This window comes from Gorilla gorilla, chromosome 1 (genome assembly GCF_029281585.2).
Source record: "Gorilla gorilla gorilla isolate KB3781 chromosome 1, NHGRI_mGorGor1-v2.1_pri, whole genome shotgun sequence".
In the NCBI taxonomy this organism is placed as follows: domain Eukaryota; kingdom Metazoa; phylum Chordata; class Mammalia; order Primates; family Hominidae; genus Gorilla; species Gorilla gorilla.
The window spans coordinates 149,722,831-149,750,347 of NC_073224.2; the positions used below are offsets into that span (position 1 = coordinate 149,722,831).

At 38.5% G+C, this 27,517-nt stretch overlaps 1 non-coding gene across 1 annotated transcript; it reads left to right on the forward strand.

Annotated features, from left to right (window-relative positions):
- The first annotated feature begins 6,605 nt into the window (after window positions 1-6,605).
- On the forward strand, window positions 6,606-6,709 carry LOC115932223 (U6 spliceosomal RNA). The gene has a single exon (XR_004068540.1). It is a non-coding gene; the product is annotated as a U6 spliceosomal RNA (small nuclear RNA).
- Window positions 6,710-27,517: the final 20,808 nt, after the last annotated feature.

The following is a 27,517-nucleotide window of genomic DNA, read 5'->3' on the forward strand; positions in this document are numbered from 1 at the left end:
TGGCTTAATTTCAATATTCCTGTGTCTAGGGGAATAGGGAGGCCTGAGGAGAGTGAGAGAGAAAGAGGAACAGCTGCTTGGTGGAGCAGTCAGAACACACACACCTACCAATTAGGTTTGCCATCTTACGTGGTCCCCCCAAAAAATTACAACAGTAACATAAAAGATCACTGATTACAGATCACTATAACACAGGTAGTAAGCATAAAAAGTTTGAAATATTGCAAGAATTACCAAAATGTGACACAAAGACTCAAAGTGAGCACAGGATTTTAGGAAAATGGCACCAATAGATGACAAAGCAGGTTTGCCACAAACCTTCAGTTTGTAAAAAACACAGTATCTGCAAAGCACAATGAAGTGAAGCACAATAAAATGAGGTATGCCTCTGTTGGGAAAACAAAAACATTTGCCCACTTAAATCTCAAAATTATTTATTTTGTTATTCTGGTATTATTCTGGTGTTATTCTGGTATTAAAGCAGACTCCTAAGACCTGGGTTCAAGTCCCAGCTCTGCCTTTTGCTGCCTGGACAATACCACACTTGTCACATGATCACTCTGGGACTCTTTCTTCATATGTAAAATGAGGATATTAATAGTTACCCCACATAGTTACTGTGAAGATTAAAGAAGATAATGTTAATACTGTTTGTGATAAAAAAAAAAAACTAAGCTGTTGAAAATGTGCTATTTTCAGACAATCTCACGTTTGAGGAGTTAGGCAAACCTTAGTGGTCACATGAGTTACCAGCTATCTTTAGATGTCAATAACAATGAAAACATTCATTATGAAATAAGTGAGACAAGGAGTAAGTTGTGGTAAAGGTCAGCTATGGAAGAGCTTGCTTTTATGCTAGTATAATCATGACAAGGTTGGATTGCAGCTGGACATTTAATAATGATTTCAGCATCAATAAACAGATATGAGTAATTAAATATGAGTGAATTTGAAGTGGGATAACTACTATGAACAAAAGTGAAGGGAAGGAGCCTAGGTGTGTGGGATGCTAGAGGTGTGGGGTGGGCATGGCTTGAACACTGAACCCTGGGAGATGAAGTCAGGCAGGTAAGCTAGGGAAGGAGGGCAACCTTGAGCACAGGCTAAAGAGATGTTATTTGATCCTGCAGTCCAGTTTAAAATACGTTCATAGCTTAAAGCAGCAGTCTAAACTTTGAATGTACATCAGAACCACTTGGGAAGCTTTTACAAATCTAATACCAAGGCTTCACCCCAGGCTATTTAAAACAGGATCTTTGGAGGAGAGACCCAGACATCAGTATTTTTAAAGCTCCCAGGTGATTCTGGTGCAGCCAAGGTTGAGAACCACTAGTTTGAAATGACTAGAGAGAGACTGAGATTTTGAAGACTGCAATCCAGAGGCATAGATTCAAGTTGGTCTGAATACATGCTCCTCCCATATTCTAAATTCATAACTTCTATCTTCTGTTTTCCATTATTAGTCTCTTCCTTTTATTTTGGAATCTTTCCTTAGATGTGTGAGATTCTGCATGTGAATGCTTGTTCAACAACGAGTTACTAAAAAGATTACAGAAAATTCCTTTACATGGATTTTGTATGAATTTGAAATTTTTTTCCCCAATTGTTGGGCTTTACTGTCAGTGTGTAAGTGATGAGCTGGCTTTTTTGTTGAAAGATTCACAAATGTCAATACTCATAGGTTTTTTCTTTGGGATTCTTTGGATTCTGAAAAGAGGCCTCCAAACTCCTCCTTGGACACTATATAGGACTGGATACATCTAATCTGTGAGCAGGGCAGGGAAAGGATGCCAAGATCCCTACCAGTCAATATACCAACTATCACTCAATACCCCTGTCTTCTGACTCTGCACCTCATCTTTTGTCCTCCCATGTGGCCATATCACCCACCCCAGAGCCTCCCTGGTTACATTTTTCCAGAGATTAAATCCCTGCCCTCTGTGGTGAATAGAGGCGGTGGAGGGAGGAAAGAGAGGCAGTGTAGACCTGGGCTGTATTGGACTGGGCAGGGGGTCTGGGGGTCCAAATGCTCCATGTACTAAGCTTCCACGAATTCTCCTGATTTCTGCTTCATCTGATTTTTTCACCCCATTATGTGACAGCTGGTGTCCAATTCTGATTTTTTTCTAGGGTTTTGTCAGATAAATTCACTCATTTGTTGTTAATACTGTTAGCACTTGTGCTTTAACTTCCTCTGCCCTGCTGAATCATTCACCCGCTCCACTGACTTCCTATCTTCCAGAAATGTCTTAGCCTCCTCTTGTCTGCTTGTTTCTCCCTTCCTGCTTCTTTGTCCCTGTGGGTTTATGAAATTTTGTTTTTGTTCTTTGCATATTTTATTAATAGAGAAATTCAAGTGGAAGAGAAGAGAAATACATGTGGTCAATCTGCCATGTTTAAACAGAAGTCCCAAAGTTTGGGGGCAGGGGTGATTGTTGTTTTTATAAATATTGTGCAGAACTATGAAAAATAAACAGATAAAAGTGGAGTCGCGAGGAGGGCAGAAGTTAGAGAGCTTCTCCTCAGCTTTCACTTTTTCCTCTAAACCCAGACCAACTCTGAGAACACAAATATAAGAAAGCGGTGGTGGTCTCTAATTGCGGTCTCCAATTCCTGCCTTTCTAGATCCTTCTGCCAAAATGTAGAGTGACCAAGGAGCCACGAAGAAGTTGTCTTGCTTCCTATTTGGATGACATGTTTCTTTTATAGATTCTGTCACTCAGCAAAAGCTCCTTATGTGTCTTCTTCCTAAAGATGCTTAATATTGTGTGGTGGATGCAAAGATCAACAAAATAGTGTATGCTCAAGAAATGTAGAAGCTAGTGGGGAAGCTGGTAGGGGAAAAACTGTCATGTCACATGCCCATTCAAAGGTGCTCTGTCTTACCTTACAAGTCTTCTAGAAGTGAGTAACCCTCCTACCATTGCCCAACCTCATCTTTTCAGTATCAAAAAACACTGGTTTCATGATGGAGGTTCTGCTTGTGAATGCTCAAAGAGGGCAAAACTAAATGGTAAACAGGTGAGCATTGCCACTGCAATCTAAACTGTTCCGATTCCAACTCCCCTCTTCAACTCCCCAGCCTCAGCAGAGATCTTCAAGAAAGAAAGCTCTTGGCCAATGCTAATGCATATTTTCATACTGAATAAGTATTGCCTGGGCCCAAATTCAAAGCAGGAAATATATATCAGCAGAGGAAAGTCTTGATGTGAACATTCTAATTTGTATCTTCTCATCTTTCGTCTCCTCTCTCTCTTCCCCTACATTCGTCCCTTGTTCTTTTTCCATTTAAAAAATTGACTTTGAGCAACATCCCAAATGCTCACATGGAGACAAGTAAATATGCTCTTTGTTTGTCCCTACCTATGGGTCCTTTAATGTAAAGGTTACATGGCAAATATTTTCTATCCCAAATGTCAAAACAACCATGGACTTCCCTGAGGGGACTGTTTTTCCAAAACTCCGTGAAATCAGGTTGGCAGGCCAGGACAGACATAATGCTGCAGCCACACATATCCCTTGAAAAAACACAGGAAATAGCACACTCAGAGTCCACACAGTACCACATGGGAACAGGCCAAGATGGGGCTCCTGGGGTGCTCACCAGGCATCATGAGCGGCAGGTACAACTACCTACTCACCCACAGTCAAGACCATGGCCCCTCTCACTGGCTGCTCCTTTTTCCTGACAAAGAAAATTTCCAGATGTACACACCTCACTCAAAGGGAATAATTAGGCTTTAAAAATCTTCTGTGGGGAGGCACTCACACACCCTTGCAGGCTTATTCTCCAGGGATGCCAAGCTCTACCATGCACATATAATAGTAACAGCAGCTTCTCTGTGAGTGTGCTTCCCTCTGTGGGATTCCAAAGTGCCGTACACACCATGGGGAAAATCTGGCAAAAGAATTCAGATTAGTAGATAGCCTTTTCATAATCCTTTCTCTACCTTCCTAATAAGGGGAAAAGAGGAACCCAGAGAGGAGAAGAGAAGGCAAGATGTGTTCACAACTTGCCTCCTTCTTCTGCCTGACTCAGAGGTTTTGAGTCTTGCCTGTTTACCTCATCTCCATTCCCTAGTGTTCTGAGAAAAGGAGAGGTAGAAGTTATACTGGAAGAATCTACAGAGAAAATCAATAAGAATAAAAGAAACCATAAGATGCCCCAAGGGGCTGTATGATGAAGGAAATGTGGCATATTGGGAGGCATTGTGCAGGAGGGGGAGCCTGGAGAAAAGAGGTGGCAAAAGGACCAATGTAGGGGCAAAAGGAAAGTATTTTTTTGACTGAGTAAGTGAGAAATTTCTGCAAGTTTTTTTTGGGCAAAACAATGGAAGACAATGGGTGATATTACCATACCTTGCATTGGTCTATGTACTTGAACTTCTTTCAATGACTGAAATATACAAGAGAAGCTTTGAATTTTTATTGGAACCATAATCTTTTAACTAGACTACTGCTCTGGTATGGGACCACATTGCGGAAGCTTTCTAGGCCTACCTAGAGAGTGGTTCCATACGTATTTGTGCTACCTATCCGTCTTTTCTGCAATCCCCAAAGATATTTTGTTCCATTCAACTACCTCCTAAGAATCAGCCTTCTAGGCTCTTTTCCTCCTCTTCCTCTGGAAATGCACACTTGACCTTGGGTGGTCTCCATCCAGAGTACTCACCAAAATGAGGTTTAGCCAGTGAGTGGAGAATAATGTTTAAACTAATGAAAAGGTAAAGACTCTTTGATTAATGTACTGTCACTTGCCTACCCTTCCAGATACACCCTTCTGCACCCTGTTCTAGGTCCCAGGGCTGACCTGTGGGGTTTGATGGAGGACAAGAATCCTTTGTCCTCTAACTTGTGGTTGAATTTGGTCAATGGGGAATACTAGAAGGAGATCTGGAGATAGGATCTGGTGATAGGATCTGGTTATTTACTCCCAAACTCATTTCCTGCTTTATAGGAGTGTCCCTCAACCACTGGCACAGCCTCAATTAAAAGGCCTCTCTACACAGCTCTCTCTCCTTCCCTGGGTTTTGCTAACCACTTTCTTCCTCACTCATTGAGACCCGAGGTTCCCTAGCTCTGGAGTCTGGCATTATCCCTTGTGAGTTCTCCCTGCTCCTCATCCACATCCTTGTAAATAGTCTTTTTATTAGAGTGTCTTTCAAATTACCAAATTGAAGTGTACCATCTGTTTCCAGCTGGAACCCTGACACAGTTGGTAGAATGAAAGTTACCAAAGCAAAATGCCTAGCCTACCCAGAGGGCAAAAATAAAACAAGGGTGCTATTTATTAAGCAGTCATAAAAATAAACATAAGCTGAAGAAAAATCTTGTTGGACTTAGGTTACATAAGAAAGCATTAAATTGAAACAAACCACATTGTAATACAGATTCCTATAGGAAGACTATGATTCCTATCACTGTATTATAAGAAAGACTGTAAAAAATTGTTTACAATCATTTTCCTTTTAAAATTTATTTAAAAATTAAGAAATAACCCAAAACACTACTTTCAATAAAGCAGTTAACCCTAAAAGACCAAGATGAAAAGGATCTGGCTTGGATCATGAAGATTCTAAAGAAATTAAAGGCAAAGTAGAAGAAGTAAGATCTGCATTAGAAGCAGTAAAGAGCAGAATTGCCACTGAATAAAATCAAGTCATTGGTTGTGAGGAATTCACTTGAGGGACTCCATCACACACAGAAGAAATGTATAAAAAACATCAGCTGAAAATAAGCTGAGCACTAAGTGAAGTTACTAAATAGCCTACATACAAGATGGACATTCAATAAGCAAAGCTTTCTAATATATCAGAATAGCTATGTAGAAACCATAACAGGAAAAGATACCATTAATCTTAGAAACAATAATTATATACTTTACTTAATATATTTTTATATTAACAACAAATTAATTTATGGAGTAGTATGAGGAAAACTATAGAGCTTTATTGAGTTATAAAAAATAAATGGAATGGCATGTTATATTATTGACTAAGAAGATTCACTACTGTAAAAATATCAATTATGCACAAATTAATATAGGGGTTTTAATGCAATAATAATCAAAATTCTAGTGGGACTTATGTTTGGTCTGCAGTGGAAAGAGCAAGAACTTGACAAAATGATTTTGAATTTATGTAAGAAAATGTGCAAAAAATAGCAAAGAAAAACAAGTTCAAAGAAAAAAATTGACCTACCAAGCTACAGTATTAAGTTACAATAATTAAAACATTTTATTAGTTGTACAATTATGAAAAAAGCTAATACATGCAAGAGAATGATATTTTTAAAATAATAATTTTATAAGTACATAGTGAGACATCATAAATCCATGAAGAAAAGAGATTATTCAATAATTGATGCTAAAACATGAGGTAAAATTTTTGAAAAAAAATGTGTGCCACTTCACCTCATATTACACCAAAACCAATTCCAAATGAATTAAAGAACTATAATTGTTAAATTATACCATAAATTATACCAAAAAAGCTAGACAAATTGATACATACTTATAAGATCTTGGATTGAGGAAGAATTTTCCACATAAAAGTAACACAAAATATCATAAAGAAATAGTTTATTAGTTTTTTTTAAAAAAGCTAGTGCTGGCTTCGGCAGCACATATACTAAAATTAGAACAACAAAGAGATTAGTACATCCCCTGCACAAGGATGAGACGCAAATTCGTGAAGTATTCTACATATACATGTATTTATACTTTAAGTTCTGGGATACATGTGCAGAACGCACGGGTTTGTTACATCAGTATTCAAGTGCCACGGTGGTTTGCTGCACCCATCAAACCGTCATCTACATTAGGTATTTCTCCTAATGCTGTCCCTAATGCTATCCCTCCCCTACCACCCCAGCCCCCCACAGGTCCCAGTGTGTGATGTTCTCCTCCCTGTGCCCGTATATTCTGGTTGTTCAACTCACACTTACGAGTGAGAACATGCGGTGTTTGGTTTTCTGTTCCTATGTTAATTCGCTGAGAATGATGGTTTCCAGCTTCATCCATGTCCCTGCAAAGGACATGAACTCATCCTTTTTTTTTTGAGACGGAGTCTGGCTCTGTCGCCCAGGCGGCAGTGCAGTGGCGTGATCTCCGCTCACTGCAAGCTCCGCCTCCTGGGTTCACGCAATTCTCCTGCCTCAGCCTTCAGAGTAGCAGGGACTACAGTCACCCGCCACCATGCCCAGCTAATTTTTTGTATTTTTAGTAGAGATGGGGTTTCACTGTGTTAGCCAGGATGGTCTCGATCTCCTGACCTCGTGATCTGCCCAGCTCAGCCTCCCAAAGTGCTGGGATTACAGGCGTGAGCCATCGTGCCGGGCCGAACTCATCCTTTTTTATGGCTGCATAGTATTCCATGGTATATATATGCCACATTTTCTTTATCCAGTCTATCATTGATAGGCATTTGGGTTGGTTCCAAGTCTTTGCTATTGTGAACAGCACTGCAATAAACATACATGTGCATGTGTCTTTATAGTAGAATGATTTATAATCCTTTGGGTATAAACCCAGTAATAGGATTGCTGGGTCAAATGGTATTTCTGGTTCTAGATTCTTGAGGAATCACCACACTGTCTTCCACAATGGCTGAACTAATTTACACTCCCACCAACAGTGTAAAAGCATTCGTATTTCTCCACATCCTCTCCAGCATCTGTTGTTTCCTGACTTTTTAATGATCACCATTCCATTCTAACTGGCATGAGATGGTATCTCACTGCGGTTTTGATTTGCATTTCCCTAATGACCAGTAATGATTAGCTTTTTTCATATGTTTTTTGGCCACATAAATGCTTTCTTTTGAGAAGTGTCTGTTCATATCCTTCACCACTTTTTGATGGGGTTGTTTTTTTCCTGCAAATTTGTTTAAGTTCCTTGTAGATTCTGGATATTAGCCCTTTGTCAGATGGGTAGATTGCAAAAATTTTCTCCCATTCTTTACGTTGCCTGTTCACTCTGATGGTAATTTCTTTTTCTGTGCAGAAGCTCTTTAGTTTAATTAGATCTCATTTGCCCATTTTGGCTTTTGTTGCCGTCGCTTTTGGTGTTTTAGTCATGAAGTCACTGCCCATGCCTATGTCCTGAATGGTATTGCCTAGGTTTTATCCTAGGGTTTTTACAGTTTTAGGTCTAACATTTAAGTCTTTAATCCATCTTGAATTAATTTTTGTGTAGGTGTAAGGAAGGGATCCAGTTTCAGCTTTCTACATATGGCTAGCCAGTTTTCCCAGCACCATTTATTAAATAGGGAACCCTTTCCCCATTTCTTGTTTTTGTCAGGTTTGTCAAAGATCAGATGGTTGTAGATGTGTGTTGTTATTTCTGAGGCCTCTGTTCTGTTCCATTGGTCTATGTATCTGTTTTGGTACAAGTACCATGCTGTTTTAGTTACTGTGGACTTGCAGTATAGTTTGCAGTCAGGTAGCATGATGTCTCCAGCTTTGTTCTTTTTGCTTAGGATTGTATTGGCTATACAGGCTCTTTTTTGGTTCCATATGACATTTAAAGTAGTTCTTTCTAATTCTGTGAAGAAAGTCAATGGTAGTTTGATAGTGATAGCACTGAATCTATAAATTACTTTGGGCAGTATGGTCTTTTTCACGATATTGATTCTCCTACCCATGAGCATGGAATGTTTTTCCATTTGTTTGTATCCTCTCTTATTTCCTTGAGCAGTGGTTTGTAGTTATCCTTGAAGAGGTCCTTCACATCTCTTGTAAGTTGGATTCCTAGGTATTTTATTCTCTTTGTAGCAATTGTGAATGGGAGTTCACTCATGATTTGGCTCTCTGTCTCTTATTGGTGTATAGGAATGCTTGTGATTTTTGCACATTGATTTTGTATCCTGAGACTTTGCTGAAGTTGCTTAACAGCTTAAGGAGATTTTGGGCTGAGATGATGGGGTTTTCTAAATATACGATCATGTCATCTGCAAACAGGCATAATTTGACTTCCTCTTTTTCTAATTGAATACCCTTTATTTCTTTTTTTTTTTTTTTTTTTTTTTTTTTTTTTTTTGCCTGATTGCCATGGCTGGAACATCCAACACTATGTTGAATAGGAGTGGTGAGAGAGGGCATCCCTGTCTTGTGCCAGTTTTCAAAGGGAATGCTTCCAGTTTTTGCCCATTCAGTATGATATTGGCTGTGGGTTTTCATAAATAGCTCTTATTATTTTGAGATACATTCCATCAGTGCTTAGTTTATTGAGAGTTTTTAGCATGAAGGGATGTTGAATTTTGTCAAAGGCCTTTTCTGCATCTATTGAGATAATCATGTGGTTTTTGTCATTGGTTCTGTTTATGTGATGGATTACGTTTATTGCTTTGTATATGTTGAATCAGCCTTGCATCCCAGGGATGAAGCCAACTTGATATTGGTGGATAAGCTTTTTGACGTGTTGCTGGATTCAGTTTGCCTGTATTTTATTGAGGATTTTCGCGTCAATGCTCATCAGGAATATTGGTCTAAAATTCTCTTTTTTTGTTGTTGTGTCTCTGCCAACCTTTGGTATCAGGATGATGCTGGCCTCATAAAATGAGTTAGGGAGGATTTCCTCTTTTTCTATTTATTGGAATAGTTTCAGAAGGAATAGTACCAGCTCCTCTTTGTACCTCTGGTAGAATTTTGCTGTGAATCCATCTGGTCCTGGGCTTTTTTTGGTTGGTAGGCTATTAATTATTACCTCAATTTCAGAGCCTGTTATTGGTCTATTCAGAGATTCAACTTCTTCCTGGTTTAGTCTTGGGAGGGCGTATGTGTCCAGGAATTTATCCATTTCTTCTAGATTTTCTAGTTAATTTGTGTAGAGGTGTTTATAGTGTTCTCTGATGGTAGTTTATATTTCTGTGGGATCGGTGATGATATCCCCTTTATCATTTTTTATTGCATCTATTTGATTCTTCTTTTTTTCTTTATTAGTCTTGCTAGTGGTCTATCAATTTTGTTGATCTTTTCAAAAAACCAGCTCCTGGATTCAGTGATTTTTTTGAAGGGTTTTTTGTTTGTGTCTCTATCTCCTTTACTTCTGCTCTGATCTTAGTTATTTCTTGTCTTCTGCTAGCTTTTGAATTTGTTTGCCCTTGCTTCTCTCGTTCTCTTAATTGTGAAATTAGGGTGTCGATTTTAGATATTCCTGCTTTCTCCTGTGGGCATTTAGTGCTATAAATTTCCCTCTACACACTGCTTTAAATATGTCCCAGAGATTCCGGTATGTTGTGTCTTTGTTCTCACTGGTTTCAAATAATATCTTTATTTCTCCCTTTAATTTGTTATTTACCCAGTAGCCATTCAGGAGCAGGTTGTTCACGTTCCATGTAGTTGTGCAGTTTTGAGTGAGTTTCTTAATCCTGAGTTCTAATTTCATTGCACTGTGGTCTGAGAGAGTTTGTTGTGATTCCTGTTCTTTGACATTTGCTGAGGAGTGCTTTCCTTTCAACTATGTGGTCAGTTTTGGAATAAGCGCAATGTGGTGCTGAGAAAAATGTATACTCTGTTGATTTGGGGTGGAGAGTTCTGTAGATGCCTATTAGGTCTGCTATTGGTGCAGAGCTGAGTTCAAGTCCTGGATATCCTTGTTAACCTTCTGTCTCATTGATCTGTCTAATATTGACAGTGGGGTGTTAAAGTCTCCCATTATTATTGTGTGGGAGTCTAAGTCTCTTTGTAGGTCTCTAAGGACTTTCTTTATGAATCTGGGTGCTCCTGTATTGGGTGCATACATATTTAGGATAGTTAACTCTTCTTGTTGAATTGATCCCTTTACCATTATGTAATGACCTTCTTTGTCTCTTTTGATCTTTGTTGGTTTAAAGTCTGTTTTATCAGAGACTAAGATTACAACCCCTGCTTTTTTTTTGCTTTCCATTTGCTTGGTAGATCTTCCTCCATCCCTTTATTTTGAGCCTATGTGTGTCTCTGCACATGAGATGGGTCTCCTGAATTCAGCACACTGATGGGTCTTGACGCTTTATCCAATTTGCCAGTCTGTGTCTTTTAATTGGGGAGTTTAACCCATTTACATTTAAGGTTAATATTGTTATGTGTGAATTTGATCCTGTCATTATGATGTTAGCTGGTTATTTTGCTCGTTAGTTGATGCAGTTTCTTCACAGCGTCGATGGTCTTTACAATTTGACATGTTTTTGCAATGGCTGGTACCGGTTGTTTCTTTCCATGTTTAGTGCTTCCTTCAGGAGCTCTTGTAAGGCAGGCCTGTTGTGACAAAATCTCTCAGCATTTGCTTGTCTGTAAAGTATTTTATTTCTCCTTCACTTATAAAGGTTAGTTTGGCTGGATATGAAATTCTGGGTTGAAAATTCTTTTCTTTAAGAATGTTGAATATTGGTCCCCATTCTCTTCTGGCTTGTAGGGTTTCTGCCAAGACATCCGCTGTTAGTCTGATGGGCTTCCCTTTGTGGGTAACCCAACCTTTCTCTCTGGCTGCCCTTAACATTTTTTCCTTCATTTCAACCTTTGTGAATCTGACAATTATGTGTCTTGGGGTTACTCTTCTCAAGGAGTATCTTTGTGGCATTCTCTGTATTTCCTGAATTTGAATGTTGGCCTGCCTTGCTAGGTTGGGGAAGTTCTCCCGGACAATATCCTGAAGAGTGTTTTCCAACTTGGTTCCATTCTCCCCGTCACTTTCAGGTACACCAATCAAATATAGATTTGTTTTTTTCACATAGTCCCATATTTCTTGGAGGCTTTGTTCATTTCTTTTTGCTCTTTTTTCTCTAAACTTCTCTTCTTGCTCTGTTTCATTAATTTGATCTTCAATTGCTGATATCCTTTCTTCTGCTTGATCAGATCGGCTATTGAAGCTTGTGCGTGCGTCACAAAGTTCTTGTGCCATGGTTTTCAGCTCCGTCAGGTCATTTATGGTCTTCTCTACACTGTTTATTCTAGTTAGCCATTCTTCTAACTTTTTTCAAGGTTTTTAGTTTCCTTGCGAAGGGTTAGGACATGCTCCTTTAGCTCAGAGAAGTTTGTTATTACCAGTCTTCTGAAGCCTACTTGTGTCAACTCATCAAACTCATTCTCCGTCCAGTTGTGTTCTATTCCTGGTGAGAAGCTGCGATCCTTAGGAGGAGAAGAGGTGCTCTGGTTTTTAGAATTTTCAGCTTTTCTGCTCTGGTTTCTCCCCATCTTTTTGGTTTTATCTACCTTTGGTCTTTGATGTTGGTGACCTACAGATGGGGTTTTGGTGTGGATGTCCTTTTTGTTGATGTTGATGCTATTCCTTTCTGTTTGTTAGTTTTCCTTCTAACAGTCAGGTCCCTCAGCTGCAGGTCAGTTGGAGTTTGCTGGAGGTCCATTCCAGACCCTGTTTGCCTGGGTATCACCAGCAGAGGCTGCAGAACAGCAAATATTGCAGAATAGCAAATATTGCTGCCTGATCCTTCCTCTGGAAGCTTCATCTCAGAGGGGCACCCAGTTGCATGAGGTGTCAGTCGGCCCCTACTGGGAGGTGTCTCCCAGTTAGGCTACACGGGGGTCAGGGACCCACTTGAGGAGGCAGTTTGTCCATTCTCAGAGCTCAAATCCTGTGCTGGGAGAACCACTGCTCTTTACAGAGCTCAGTTGGAAATGCAAAAATCACCCATCTTCTGCATCGATCACGCTGGGAGCTGCAGACCACAGCTGTTCCTATTCAGCCATCTTGGAATGAGCCCATTCTATATTTTTTTTAAAAAAAAAGAAAGAAAGAAAGAAAAAAGCTAACCTCTGTTTGACAAAAGACATTAGGGTAAATATAGGCTACTGTAACAAAGTGTCAACAACATGATAGTGTCTTAGTCCACTCTTGCTGCTCTAACAGAATATCATAAACTGTATGGCTTGTATACAACAGAAATTTATTTCTTACTTTTATAGAAGCTTGGAAGTCCAAGAGTAAGGAGCTGACAGATTTGGTGGCTGGTGAAGGCCCACTTTTCCAGTTCACAGGCAGTTATCTTCTCGCTGTAACCTCACATGGTAGAAGAGGCAAGGAAGCTCTCTCTGGGACTTCTTTTATCAAGGCATTAATCTTATTTATGAGGGTTCCACCCTCATAACCCATTCACTTACCAGAGGTGTTACCTCTCAACACCATTAGAGGTTAGGATTTCAACATATGAATTTCAAGAGAACACATTAGTCTATAGCAGATGGTTTAAAGAACAAGCAGTTTATGTGCTCTTACCCAAGAGTTCAGGGTGTGCCATTTACGATCACCCAGGTTCTTTCCAATTTCTTGCTCTGCTATCTCCTAGGGCACTCTTTTTGCCTATATGGTCAAAGCTGGGCCAGTACCTCCTCTGGGTTTCCAGCTGGTAAAAGTGTAGAAGGAAGAGTATGAAGTAAGCACTTCTACTCCACTGATATAGTCAGAAAATGGTAGCCATTACTTCTGCTTACATTGCATTGCCAAAACATTGCATGGCTCCATTTAACTACAAGAAGGGTTGGAACAGGTTGTCCCTAGTTAGGTAGCCATATGCTTAGCTATAATTAACTATAGGAAAAAGAGAACAAATTTAGGTAGAAAATAGCAATATCTACCACATTACTCTAAAAACAATGGAAAGGCAGAGAGCTAACTGGGGAACCATACTTGCAGCAAATATGGAAAACGGTTGTCCTCTTATAACATAAAATTTATCTTATAACAAGAAAAAAAACACCAATGCACCAAAAAATAAGCAGAGGACACAAACAAGCAATATAAATGTCCTATAAAGATGAAAATTATACACCATTGCTTGTAATAAAAGAAATATAAGTTAAAACAATTAAATGCCATTATTTATTGATCTCTTTGTTGAAATCTTCCTTAATTGTTATTCTCAGTGCTGGCACAGTGTAGTAACACCACTTTGGTTGAGTACGAATCAGTGTTGCACCATTGTGAAATACACTTCCTTAGTATACACAAGAGCCTTTACTCTGCTCTTCTCATGGAACCCTGAGTCCACATTAGAAGTCTACCCTAAGGAAATAATCCAAGATGTGGTCAAAGAAGTATGTGCAAATATGTTCACTATAGTATAAACAATTGGAAATAGCCTAAATGTCTGACAATAAAAAAACGGTTAAATAAATTATGTGTAGGGAGCAACACTAGTGCTATCTCCATGCTCTCATTTCACCTTACAGCCCAGATTACTTCTGTTCATCTCCCCATTTGGGAAGTACTGGCGAGGAAAATATATTAAACAATTCCTTCACTCCTTATTTGTTCCTTTCCCAGAAAGAAATTTCAGAGACTGTCATATCTATTAGTCATGTGCCACATAGTTGGGTTGACAGGAAACATGTTCCATTCTTTCTTACACTCAGTTTCTTAGGAAAAGACCAGACTTCCTCTCTGTTTCTTTATGATACGTGTATGATCTATATCAGAATGAAGACCTGCACTGTCTCGGATTCTCCATTCTACCATTGATGGATTTATGAGGCAGGCCTACCTAAAACTTCCATGCAGGTGCCTAGTTGAGCATCTTGAAATTCACCTTACAAACTCAGTTATTCCAACAGAATCATCCAATACCAGGAAAATGGAAGGTCTCAGATCCCAGTCTCTCTCTTAAAGCTAACTTCTCCAGATACTTCTGAATTCTGGGACTTATAGGACCTAATTGATATGGTGCTTTGTTCCCTACATGGCTACTTTTGCCTGTTTTCTACTGGAGGGACTAGCACATCAAACTTCTAATACTATGGTAAAGCTATAAGTGAAATAATAAGCAATTTTTTTAGAATCATGTTTATTTTATTTATCTTTATTTATTTATTTTGAGACAGAGTCTCGCACTGTCACCCAGCCTGGAGTGCGGTGGTGTGATCTCGGCTCACTGCAAGCTCCGCCTCCTGGGTTCATGCCATTCTTCTGCCTCAGTCTCCCGAGTAGCTGGGACTACAGGTGCCCGCCACCACGTCCAGCTAATTTTTTTGTATTTTTAGTAGAGATGGGGTTTCACCATTTCTTAGCCAGGATGGTCTTGATCTCCTAACCTTGTGATCCACCCGCCTCGGCCTCCCAAAGTGCTGGGATTACAGGCGCGAGCCACCGCACCTGGCTGAATTATGTTTATTTTTATGAGAAAAAGCTAATGATTGCTAATTGAAAATTCAGGAACTAAGACTTTCATTTCAATAATGTGTCAAAATCTTTCCAGAAAAAGGCACATAAAATGCTGTATAATTTTTTTAAATCTTTTCAAGTTACAGCTTAACTGAAAGGAAAATGAGTAAAATCCTCATAGGTCAGGTTGTATTTGCTAAGATAGGAAAGCACCTCCATGACGTTTGTAGCTTCGGCTTTAATAGGTTGTTTGTGGGTTAATGGAGGAAAAGCTTAGAACACATAAAAAGTAGGAGCTATATTGGCAACCTCCTTTCTCCAAGACCCATAGTGGAAAGAGGGGCCATGATGAAGGAAAAGTCCACTGGCCTTCCACACAGTCTGCATTAGATGGAAATTGGAGCCCAATGTGCTCAGTGGAGGTTCCTAATCAGTCTCTTAATGGGAGGCAGGAACTACAGACCAAGGTCCACTAGTGAGGCCCTATGGCAGATCTGCAAGTTTGCTCAACTTCTGTTTTAGTCTCATTTGTGTAAATCATCTCATGTAATTGGGCTCTACCAGAACCTGCTGAAAGATCCAAATAAGTTACTCAAGAAAATAAAATGTAACATAGATTGGGGTGGCCAAGAGCAATTTGAAACTCAAGCCAGGATTCTGGCAAGAGTCCAGTCACCACAATGACTAGGATACGTAAGGAGCTGAACAACAAAGTCCAAGTAGAGACAACCCTTCCTTCTCTAGAAATCCATATAATATCTTTAAAAAGAGTGATATAACAGCAAATACCTACATGATGCTTACTTCAGGCCAGGCACTGTTCTAAGCTGTAATACAAATTCATTTAATCCTTTCAGTTGGGCAGTATTGTTAGCCCCAACACTTTAGATGAGGAGACATCTACGAAGATCACTATGTGGCAGAACCAGGTTCAAATACAGGCAGTTTGGGGCTGGGCGTGGTGGCTCACACCTGTAATCCCAGCAGTTTGGGAGGCCAAGGTGGGTAGATCACCTGAGGCCAGGAGTTGGAGACCATCCTGGACAACATGGAGAACTCCCATCTCTACTAAAAATATAAAAAATCAGCCAGGCATGATGGCGCATGCCTGTAATCCCAGCTACTTGGGAAGCTGAGGCATGAGGATTGCTTGAGCCTGGGGGGATGTTGCTGTGAGCTGAGATCGCGCCACCGGCACTCCAGTCTGGGTGACGAAGTAAGACTCTGTCTCAAAAAAAAAAAAAAAAAAAAAAAAAAAAAAAATACAGGCAGTTTGGCTCCAGAGTCCGAGGTCTTAACCATTAGCTCTACAACCTCTTGCATACTGATCAGACATTCTTATTTCAGGGCTCTACAAAGGACTTTGATGACTAAAACATAATATGTGTCACATGTATTCCACATTAGTTAGAGTGCTCATAGAAAGTAAGAATTCCTGGAAGAAAATTAACTTTGTTTCTCTAGAGTTCTACCTCTTTCTTTTCTATAAAATCCTGTTCCTCTATTCCTTTTGCCCTTTGGTCCTTTGGAAGTTGTTAGGATCAAAATGGAGTAATTTATGCCAAACATTAACAAAATGGAGTTGGGAGGACACAAAGGAGGGGCTGTCACGTACCCACCTATGCTAAAACCTATTACAAGGACAATGAAAACCACAACCTTGCCCAAAAACCACTGCAACCTTACTGAAAGAATACTTCTGTGAGGACATCTGCCCAGCAACTGCCTATTCAACCTTGGACTGGTGCCACCATTGTTATTGATCTGTGTAGACAAGGGTAATTGTCTCAAAACAAATTATGTAACCTTCCTTATTTTGCCTTTAAAAGTTTCCTCTTGCTCCAGCCTCTCCAGATGCACCTATAATTAGTCACAGACTGCATATCCCAAATTATAATCCCCTGTCATTCATTCCGAAATAAACTCATTTATTTTGAGAACCACTCTCTCTGTTGTTATTTTAGGTTGACAGTCTTATAAACATTTCTAAGGTACACTCTTTTATTATAGTCATGTTATGCCCATGATTTCCAGCAAGGAGTAGCAGTAGAGCCCTTAAAATATAAAGAATGTATGGGCTTGTCTCTGATGGCACAAAAGGAAGGGGCACCAGGGAAAGTTGGCCAATGGGTATGAGGAGGTAAGTGTGAAAATAATTAACCAGAGGTGTGAATTTTGGAAAGAAAGTGTACAATCTGTACATAGTGGGTGATAAAAGTGACAAAGGAGAGTGAAGCAACAGAGTCCCAAGACCCAATTGGAAAAAAAAGGTTTGGGTCTAGGAAGAGGCTTGGAGGCCTAGTGGCCTGGAAACCTTATAACTCTCCTACCCCTCCTTTCTCTGTCCCAGTTTTTCTATCTTTTCCACCTCTAAAACTCTTCTATTTTCTGATTAGAATAGGAATTTAGGACCAGATGTCAATATCCAGAAGTAGATTGACCCCTTTCTTAATATTCTTTTTAGCACTCAGAACCCCAATTTTACCATGAAGTTTGAGAGTTAAAATATAGTTCCTTCTTAGGAGAAATCTAATTGAAAACAGAAATATAGTCAGTCCACTAAGCTGAAATTGGACCTGACTCTGTTCCCTAATTCAAACGTACTCATTTAAATTACCGTATACCTCATTTTCAAGTCATTTCTCAGTTAGTAGTCAATGAGAATTGTGTCTCACCATGCAAACTCTACTGACGGTGGATTTGAAGACAATGAATGTCATGTCAGAGAAATTAAGTTTCATCCCCACACTGCCTTTCTGGCTTCCGACAGAGAACAATGCTATGAATTCTAAATAACACCTGATAAGTTTACCCACTCCTTCTGTTGGTGGTCATGATCAATTTCAAATGAAGTCTTGATGTCTGTCTCATTACATTGGCCTCAGAGTACTGTCAAGTTTGTTTTCAGAGGAAATTTTTCAAAGTATGTAATAGATCCCAACAACAACAACAACAGAATGTTGGTAGCCACAAAGAGAAGCAAGGTGCATTACTACTGCATTGGCATCCTTCTTTAGAGATCAGGGGAAATAGGACAAGCGTGACTCCTATTATTGTTATAGCATATTGCATTCAGCTATGATGGAACAGAACTGGGAAAGTGTATCCCGAGGTATTTTCACTTCATGCATTTGGCATTGTTATTAGTTATTGCATTTAAGATAAATCAGTCTGTTTACTCTTCATGTTTCCTCAAAGAGAAAATATTAACCGTGAAATAAGAATGTTTGATGTTACAAATTATCTGGCTTGCCAGTCTCATTTCCCTTTTAGTATGCAATTATTTGTTTAGCTTCCCTTAGCAAATGAAATTTCAAGGGCATTTCAAGAAATGTAAATAATATAAAAAGGAGTAGAGCCCCAAAGAATTTTTCTTTCCTCTTCTTTCGTTCTTTTTGGGTTTTGTGTGTGTGTGTGTGTGTGTGTGTGTGTGTGTGTGTTTGTATTCAGGAACTGCACTGAATCGTGCATATGTATGAATCAACAAAATCAGGTTAGCTAAGAAATTGGAAATTGCACTCCACTAGAACATTTGTCTTGCTCTAGAGATCTTTGTTGTGGATTTGAAGGACTAATAAAAAATCACCAGCGTGACTGGAACAGATGTTTTTTATGGACTTGGGTTGTTAATAGTCTTTTTAGCTTCTCCTAAGGACTTAAGCAGATTCCTCACTTGTCCTCAATACCTGAAATTATGTTAACGTTGTCCAAAATGTACACTAACAAGCTACATTAAAAATGCCATAAATTGGAATAGGGATACTGAAGATTTCCAAAAAGTAGAATAAATTTTAAAAGCTGCACAGAGAGGCAGATGCTAGCTAGATAACAAGATCAGTGAATAAATAGAAGATATGGGGAGATAAATATAGACTTTATACAGATCAACAAAAGCATGAAATAAACATAAAATAAGCAAAATAATAAAATAATTAGCTAATCCTCATTTTCTTCTTAAGGGAAGAGATAACCCCTTTCCTCAACAGAAATTACCAGGATCACAAGAAGCACAGAACAGAAAATAAACTCAGAATGCTGCTCCTATGTTTACCTTGATGGTGTGCCTGGAAGTGTTTTCTCTGAGAATTCATATGCAATATTCTTTCCTTCTAAGCCCTTGCAAGTTGCTCCCAGTGGAGACCAAAATTGATCAATTTTGCAGAGACCAAAATAGGTAAGAAACAGCAGCTAACAAGCTTCCTGGTGTCACTAGGAAAGCTGTTTGTTGCCATCTTCTTAAACTGCATGAGTAGGTGAAAATGGGGCACCTGCCCCAGCCTTGCCCTCTCTCTTCCCATCTCAGTTGGAGTACTCCCCTGCTGGGCATGCCCCGTCCCATTCAGCTCAAGGCCATCTTGCCATCTGCTTCTTCAATTCCTGGTATTGCCCACAGTTTATTTTACTCTCATTAATGAATGATGATACAGGATGAGAGGAAGAATCAAGCCCACCAATGTAAGACAATGCTGTGCACTTTCTCCTTTCCCCTTTATCATACAGAGATATGCCAGTTTCAATTCCAGCTCCTCACTTGTGAACTATGTAAACCTGAGCAAGTTTGGTGAGCTCTGAGCCTTAGGTTACTCCTCTATAAAATTAAAGTATACATTATTTATTTTCAAGACTGTTGTGAGCTAGAGATTACTAATTCACATGAAAGTAGCTAAAATAGTATGTAGCACATGGTAAGCCATCAATAAATGGTCATACTATCATTCATTTTTTCATTAATTCTACAAAGATATTTTGAGCTTTCCCCATGTATATGTTATGTGAAGTTATGAGGATATAGAAAAATAATACAAGCCCCTGATTTCTCAAAAGCTCTATCCTAGCTGAAGAAACAGATAGATAGATAAGTAATTATTCCCCACAAAACATAATTAAATGTGTCAAAAAAGGCATATATGTAATTAGAGTTTGAAAATAAGAGGAGGGGCGAGAGAAGGGACAAAAAACTATTTGGAAAAAAATGACCAAATTTTTTCAAAAATTTGATGAAAATCATAAACTCACTAAAGCAAGTAGAACCTCAACCAACCTTAAGCAGGGAAATACAAGGAAAACTATGCCAATATACATTATAGTCAAATTGCAGAAAAAAACTGGTAAAATGAAAATCTTAAAATCATCTGGAAAAAAAACACATTACAGGAGAACAGCAATAAGAATAATTTCTGACTTCTGACTAGAAATAATCCAAGTCAGAAGATAGTGAATAACATCACTAAATTGCTGAGAGAAAATAAAATACTGTCAGCTTAGAATTCTATATCCAGTGGAAATATGTATATCAAAAGTAATGATGAAATAAAGATATTTCAGAGAAACAAAAGTGGAGGGAACTCATAGTCAGCAGATCTGTACTACAAGAAATGTAAAAAAAGTTCATGAGGCTGAAGAGAAATAATACCAGATGGAAGAACAAATATACAGGAGGAAATGAAAAACATAAAAAATGCTTAAATTGTGGGAAAATATAATGAATGATCTTCTTTCTTCAATTTCTTTAAATAACAAAAATAATAACAAGGTATTATAGGGTTAATAACATGTTCATAAATGTTAATACACCTCATATATATAACCGTTGCAGAAAGGAAGGGAGGGCAATAAATGAATATATACTGTTGTAAGTTTCTTAAACATGAAATGGTATAATATTAATTTAAGACAGACTACAATGAATTAAGGATACATTGTAATACCTAAGGTAATCACTAACAATAAATAAAACTAAGTAGTGCATCTAAAAGTTAATAGAAAAGACAAAATGAAATAATAAAAATACCTGAGTGGTCCAAAAGAAGCTAGAAAAGGAAGAACAAAGAACAGAGGGAACAAGTAGAAAAGAAAGAGCAAAATGCTAGACTTAAACCCAGGAATAAGAATAATTATATTAAATGTATATTGGTACATAAAACAATTGAAAGTGACAGAATGTCAAACTAGATAATAGAGGGAAAAAGATACAACTGTAAAAGACACAGCTGAAGTATAAAGACACAGATAGTTGAAGGCAAAAGGATAGAACCAGATACACCATGCAAATGTAAAAAGGCAAAAGCTGATATGACTATATTAGTATCAGATAAAATGGAATTCAAAACAACAGATATTACTTTATTAGAAATAAAGAAGGATATTTGATAGTGATAAATGGGTCAGCTCATTAATAGACATAACAATATTCAATGTATATGTATCTAACAACAGAGCTTCATAATAGAGCAAAACCTGGCTGAACTAAAAGAAGAAACCAATAAACACACAATTACAGTTGGAGACTCTAATAATTCTTTCTCAGTAACTGATAGAACAAATAGAAAAGAAAAGGCAAATATATGGAAATCTCAAACAACTCTATCAAACTTACCCTATATGACATTAACAGACTATGTCACACAACCAGAACAGAATAAACATTCTTCTTGAGTACACGCAAAACATCCACCAAAAGAAACCATATTCTGGGCCATAAAGTCAAATCTCTGTAAGCGTCAAAGAAACAAAATTATATGTAGCATACTCTTTGATCACAGTGAAATACAAAGTAGAGAAAGAAGAGCAAAAGTTTTTTCTTTGAAATGATTAATAAAGGCCCTCACAAGAGAAAAAAATTTAAAAAAGGAAATGAGCTATCAAGCTACAAAAAGACATAAAGAAAACTTAAATGCATATTGCTAAGTGAAAGAAGCCAATCTGAAAAAGGCTACATATTGTGTGCTTCCTATTATATGACGTCCTGGAAAAGATAAAGCTATAAAGACAGTAGAAAGGCCTGTGGTTACCAAGAGCCTGGGAGGAGAAAAGTAGGCATAAGTAGGTAGAGTGCAGGGAATTTTTAGGAGAGTGAAATTGTTCAGTATGACATGGTAATGGTGGATACATATCATTATATATTTGTCAAAACCCATAAAATGTACAATACAGAGTGAACTCTAATGTAAACTATGAACTTTAGTCAATAAGAATATATCAATATTGGCTCACTGCTGTAACAAATGAATGACATTAATGCAAGGTATTAGTAATAGGGGAAACTGATGTGAAGCAATAAGGGGGCATATGGGAACTCTATGTTTTCGGCTCAATTTTTTTGTAAACCTTTAAAACTGCTCCTCAAAAAAGTCCATTATAAAAAAACCACACACACAACCAATAACAGGGGAAAAAAGAAGAGATGTTATTATAGGTCTTTCAGATACTTAAAAGATAATAAGGGAATCTTATGAAAAGATATGCCACTAAATGTGTTGGCATACATAAAATGGACAAATTCTTTGAAAGATACAACTTACTGAACAAGAAACAAAAAAACAAGAAAAAAGAAAAAAATTGAAAATACATAAAAATTAAATACAAATACAAATCAATAGCCTTATACCTGTTAAAGAGCTTAGAGCCATAATTCAAAAAATTTCCTGGTGGCTTTATTTGCATATTTAATCAAATATTTTTAAAATATAAAGATAGCCAATTTTATACAAAATCATTAAGAAAATAGAGAATGAAGAAATATTTCTTAACTTGTTCGTAAGTTCAGTATAGCCCTGACCTTATAAGCTGACAAAGACATTAAAAGGAAAGAAAAATGAAATATTAGTAAACAAAATCCAATAATATTTGAAAAGAATGATACCACATGATCAATTGGGTTTTGTCCCAGGAATGTAAAGTTGGTTTAACTTTCAAAAACCAATTAAAGGCCAGGCGTGGTGGCTCACACCTGTAATCCCAGCACTTTGGGAAGCAGAAGCAGGCAGATCACTTGAGGACAGGAGTTTGACAGCAGCCTGGCCAACATGGTGAAACCCCGTCTCTACTAAAAATACAAAAATTAGCTGGGCGTAGTGGTGGGCACCTGTAATCCCAGCTACTTGGGAGGCTGAGGCACGAGAACTGCTTAAACTCAGGAGGCAGAGGTTGCCGTGAGCTGAGATCACACCACAGCACTCTAGCCTAGGAGACACAGCAAGGCTCAGTCTCAAAAAACAAAACAAAACAAAAAACCAATTAAGGGGTGCAGAGCAAGATGGCAGATAGAGGCCTACACCATTCATTGCCACCCCTTCCTGGACTACCAATTTTTAAGAACTATCTGCACACAGAAAACCACTGTCACAAGAACCAAAAAGCAAATGAGCAATCACAGTAACTGGTTTTAACTTCAGGTTCACTGAAAAAGGCATGTATGAAGGCGGCAAAGACAGTCTTGAATCATGGATGCCACTCCTGCCATCCCCCGGCAGAGGCGAGGTGGAGAGAGAATCTGTGTACTTTTGGGAGAGAGAGTGCAGTGGCTGGGGAAATTTACATTGAACTCGATGCTGCCCTGTCACAGCAGAGAGTAAAGCTGTGCTGGGCTAAGCCAGTGCGCATGCACAGAGGGAGCATTTGGACTAGTCCTAGCCAGAGGGGAATTATCCATCCCAGCGGTCAGAACTTGAGCTTCTCAGCAAACCTCACCACCATAGACTGAAGTACTCTGGGGTCCTAAGTAAACTTGAAAGGCAATCTAGAGCATGAGGACTGCAGTTCCTAGGTAAGTCCTAGTGCGAGGCTGGACTTAAAGCCCGTAGACTAGGGTGGCACATGACCAAGGGACACACCAGCCGGGGCAACTAAGGGAGTGCTTGCACCATCCCTCCTCCAACCCCAGGCAGTGCAGCTCACAGCAAAGAAAAGTGACTCCTTCCTTCTGCTTAAGGAGAGGAAAGTGAAGGGTAAAAAAGATTTATTCATGCATCTTGGATACCAGCTCAGCTACAATAGGATAGGGCACCAAGAAGAATTGTGAGGTGCCCATTCCAGGTCCTAGCTCCTGGACAACATTTCTAGACACGCCCTGGGCCCAAAGGGAATTGCTTCCTAAATGGGAAGGACCCAGTCCTGGCAGGATTCATCACCTGCTGATTAAAGTGCCCTAGAGCCCTGAATAACCAGTAGTGATACCAAGGGGAGTACACCATGGGCCTTGGGCTCTAAGACTTACTGGCTTCAGGGGAAAGCCAGTGCATTCCCAGCTGTGCTGGCTATGGTGAAAGACTCCTTCTGTTTGAGAAAGCAGAGGGAAAAGTAAAGGGTACTTTGTCTTGCACCTTAGATGCCAGCATGGCCACAAAAGGGTAATCTCAGGGTCTCTGTGTCCAGGCCTAGGCTCTTGGATAGAATTTCTGGACCTGACCTGGGCCAGAAGAGAGCTTACTGCCCTCAAGGGTGAGTTCCAGGGCTGGCAGCATTCATTTCAAGCTAATGGAAGAGCCCTTGGGCTTTAAGTGAAATCAGTGGTGGCCTGGCACATCCCTCGTGGACCAGTGGTGGTGGTGGCCACAGGGAGAGGCTCCTATGTCTGTGGAAAGTGGAGGGAAGAATAGGAAGGATTTTGTATTTTGGTATGAGTGCCAGCTTAGCCACAGTAGAATAGAACATCAGGTAAATTGCTAAGGTATTTGACTTTGATCCCTGGCTCCCAGGCAGCATCTCTGGACATGAATGGGGCCTGGGAGAATTCACCATCCTTAAGGGAAGGGCCTTGTAAAAGACCCAGTGATGCACTGTTTTCAGGACTAATCTAGCACAGTCCCAGTGGTGGGGCCACAGTGGTGCTTGCATCACCACAGCGTCAACTTCAGGTGGCTTAGCACCTTAGAGTGATTCTATTCGTTTGGGAGAAAGTAAGGAAAACGAACAAGAGTCTTTGCCTGGTAATCCAGAGGATTCTTCTGGATCTTATTCAAGACCACAAGGGTGGTTTTACAAATCTGCAAAAACCATAGTGCTGTTGGGCTGGGCCCAAGTTCTTCAAATACCTAGAAAGCCTTCCTACCAAGGACAGGCACAAATAAACCCAGCCAATGAAGACTACAGTAAATATCTAACTCTTCCATGCCCAGACATTGACAAATGTTGCTTTGTAAGCATCAACTCCATCCAGGAAAACATGACCTCATCAAATGAACCAAATAAGACACCAGGGACCAATCCTGGAGAGACAGAGATATATGACCACTCAGAAATAGAATTCAAAATAGCTGTTTTAAGGAAACTCAAAAAAATTCATGATAATGGAGAGAAGGAATTCAGAATTTTATCAGATAAATTTAACAAACATATTGAAATGGTTAAAAAAATCAAGCAGAAATTCTAGAGTGAAAAACGCAATTGACATATTGAAGAATGCGTCAGAGTCTCTTAACAGCAGAACTGATCAAGCAGAAGAATTAGTGAACTTCAAGACAGGCCATTTGAAATTACACAGTCAGAGGAGATCAAAAAATGAAGAAAAAACAATAAAGTATGCTACAAGATCTAGAAAATGGCCTCAAAAAAGCAAATCTAAGAGTTACTGGCCTTAAAGAGGAGGTAGAGAAAGAGATAGGGGCAGAAAGTTTATCCAAAAGAATAATATCAGAGAACTTCCAAAGCCTATAGAAAGATATCAACATTTAAATGCAAGAAGGTTATAGAACACCAAACAGATCTAACTCAAAGAAGATTACCTCAAGGCATTTAATAATCAAACTCCCAAAAGTCAAGAATAAAGAAAGAATTCTAAAAGCAGCAAGAGAAAAGAACAAAATAGCATACAATGGAACTCCAATATGCCTGGCAGAAGACTTTTCAGTGGGAACCTTACAGCCCAAAAGAGAGGCATGATATATTTAAAATGCTGAAGAAAAAAAGTTTTACCCTAGAATAGTATATCCAGAGAAAATATATTTCAAGCATGAAGAAGATATAAAGGCCTTCCTGGACAAACAAAAGCTAAGGGGTTTCATCAACTTCAGATCTTTCCTACAAGAAATACTAAAGGGAGTTATTCAATCTGAAAGAAAAGGACCTTAATGAGCAAGAAGAGAGAGTGTGAAGGTACAAAACTCACTGGTAATAGTAAACACACAGAAAAACATTGACTAGTATAACACTGTAATGGTGGTGTACAAACTGCTCTTAAGTAGAAAGACTACATGATGAGCCAATAAAAAATAATAACTACAACGGCTTTTTAAGACATAGACTCTACAATAATACATAAAAAAACCAAAAAGTTTAAAGTGGTAAGACGAAGTTAAAGTGTAGAAATTTTACTAGTTTTCTTTTTGTTTCTTTGTTTGTATATGTAATCAGAGTTAAGTTGTCATCAGTTTAAAATAACGGGTTATAGGACAGTATTTGAAAGCCTCATGGTAACCTCAAATTGAAAAAACAGACAATAAATACACAAAAAATTGAAGGAAAGAAGTTAAAGCATACCACCAAAGAAAATCACTTCCACTAAAAGGAAGACAGGAAGGAAAGAAAGAAGGAAGAGAGGACTGCAAAACAACCAGAAATCAAACAAAAAGTGGCAGAGTTAAGTCCCTACTTATCAATAAAAACACTAACTGTAAATGGACTAAACTCTCCAATCAAAAGACATAAAGTGGCTGAATTGAAGAAAAAACAAAACCCAATGATCTATTACCTATAAGAAACACACTTCACCTATAAAGATACATGAAGGCTGAAAATAAAGGAATACAAAAAGATATTCCATGCCAATGTAAACCAAAAAAAAGAGCAATAGCAGCTATACTTATATCAGACAAAATAGATTTCAAGACAAAAACTGTAAGAAAAGACCAAAATAAAGTTCGTTATATAATGATAAAGGGGTCACTTCAGCAAGAAGATATAACAACTGTAAGTACATATGCATCCAACACTGGAACACCCAAATATATAAAGCAAATATTATTTGCAATAAAGAGGGAGATAGACCCCGATACAATAATATCTGTAGACTTCAGTACACCACTTTCAGCATTGGACAGATCTCCCAGACAGATAATCAACAAAGAAATACAGGACTTAATCTGCGCTATAGAACAAACGGATCTAATAGATATTTACAGAACATTTCATCCAACGACTGAAGAATACAAATTCTTCTCTTCAGCACATGGATCATTCTCAAAGATAGATCACATGTTAGGTCACAAAATAAGTCTCAAAACATTCAAAAAATTGAAATAATATCAAGCATCTTCTCTGACCACAATGGACTAAAACTAGAAATCAATAACAAGAGGAATTTTGGAAACTATAGAAACACATAGAAATTAAACAATATGCTCTTGAATGACCAGTAGGACAATGAAGAAATTAAGAAAGAAATTGAAAATTTTCTGGAAACAAATGAGAAAGGAAGCACAATATACCAAAACCCATGGCATACAGCAAAAGCAGTGCTAAGAGGGAAATATTTCTAGCTATAAGTACCTATATCAGAAAAGAAGAAAAACTTCCAATAAATAACCTAATGATGCATCTTAAAGAATGAGAAAAGCAAGAACAAGCCAAACCCAAAATTAGGAGAAGAAAAGAAATAATAAGGATGAGAGCAGAAATAAATGAATTTGAAATGAAGAAACAATACAAAAATCA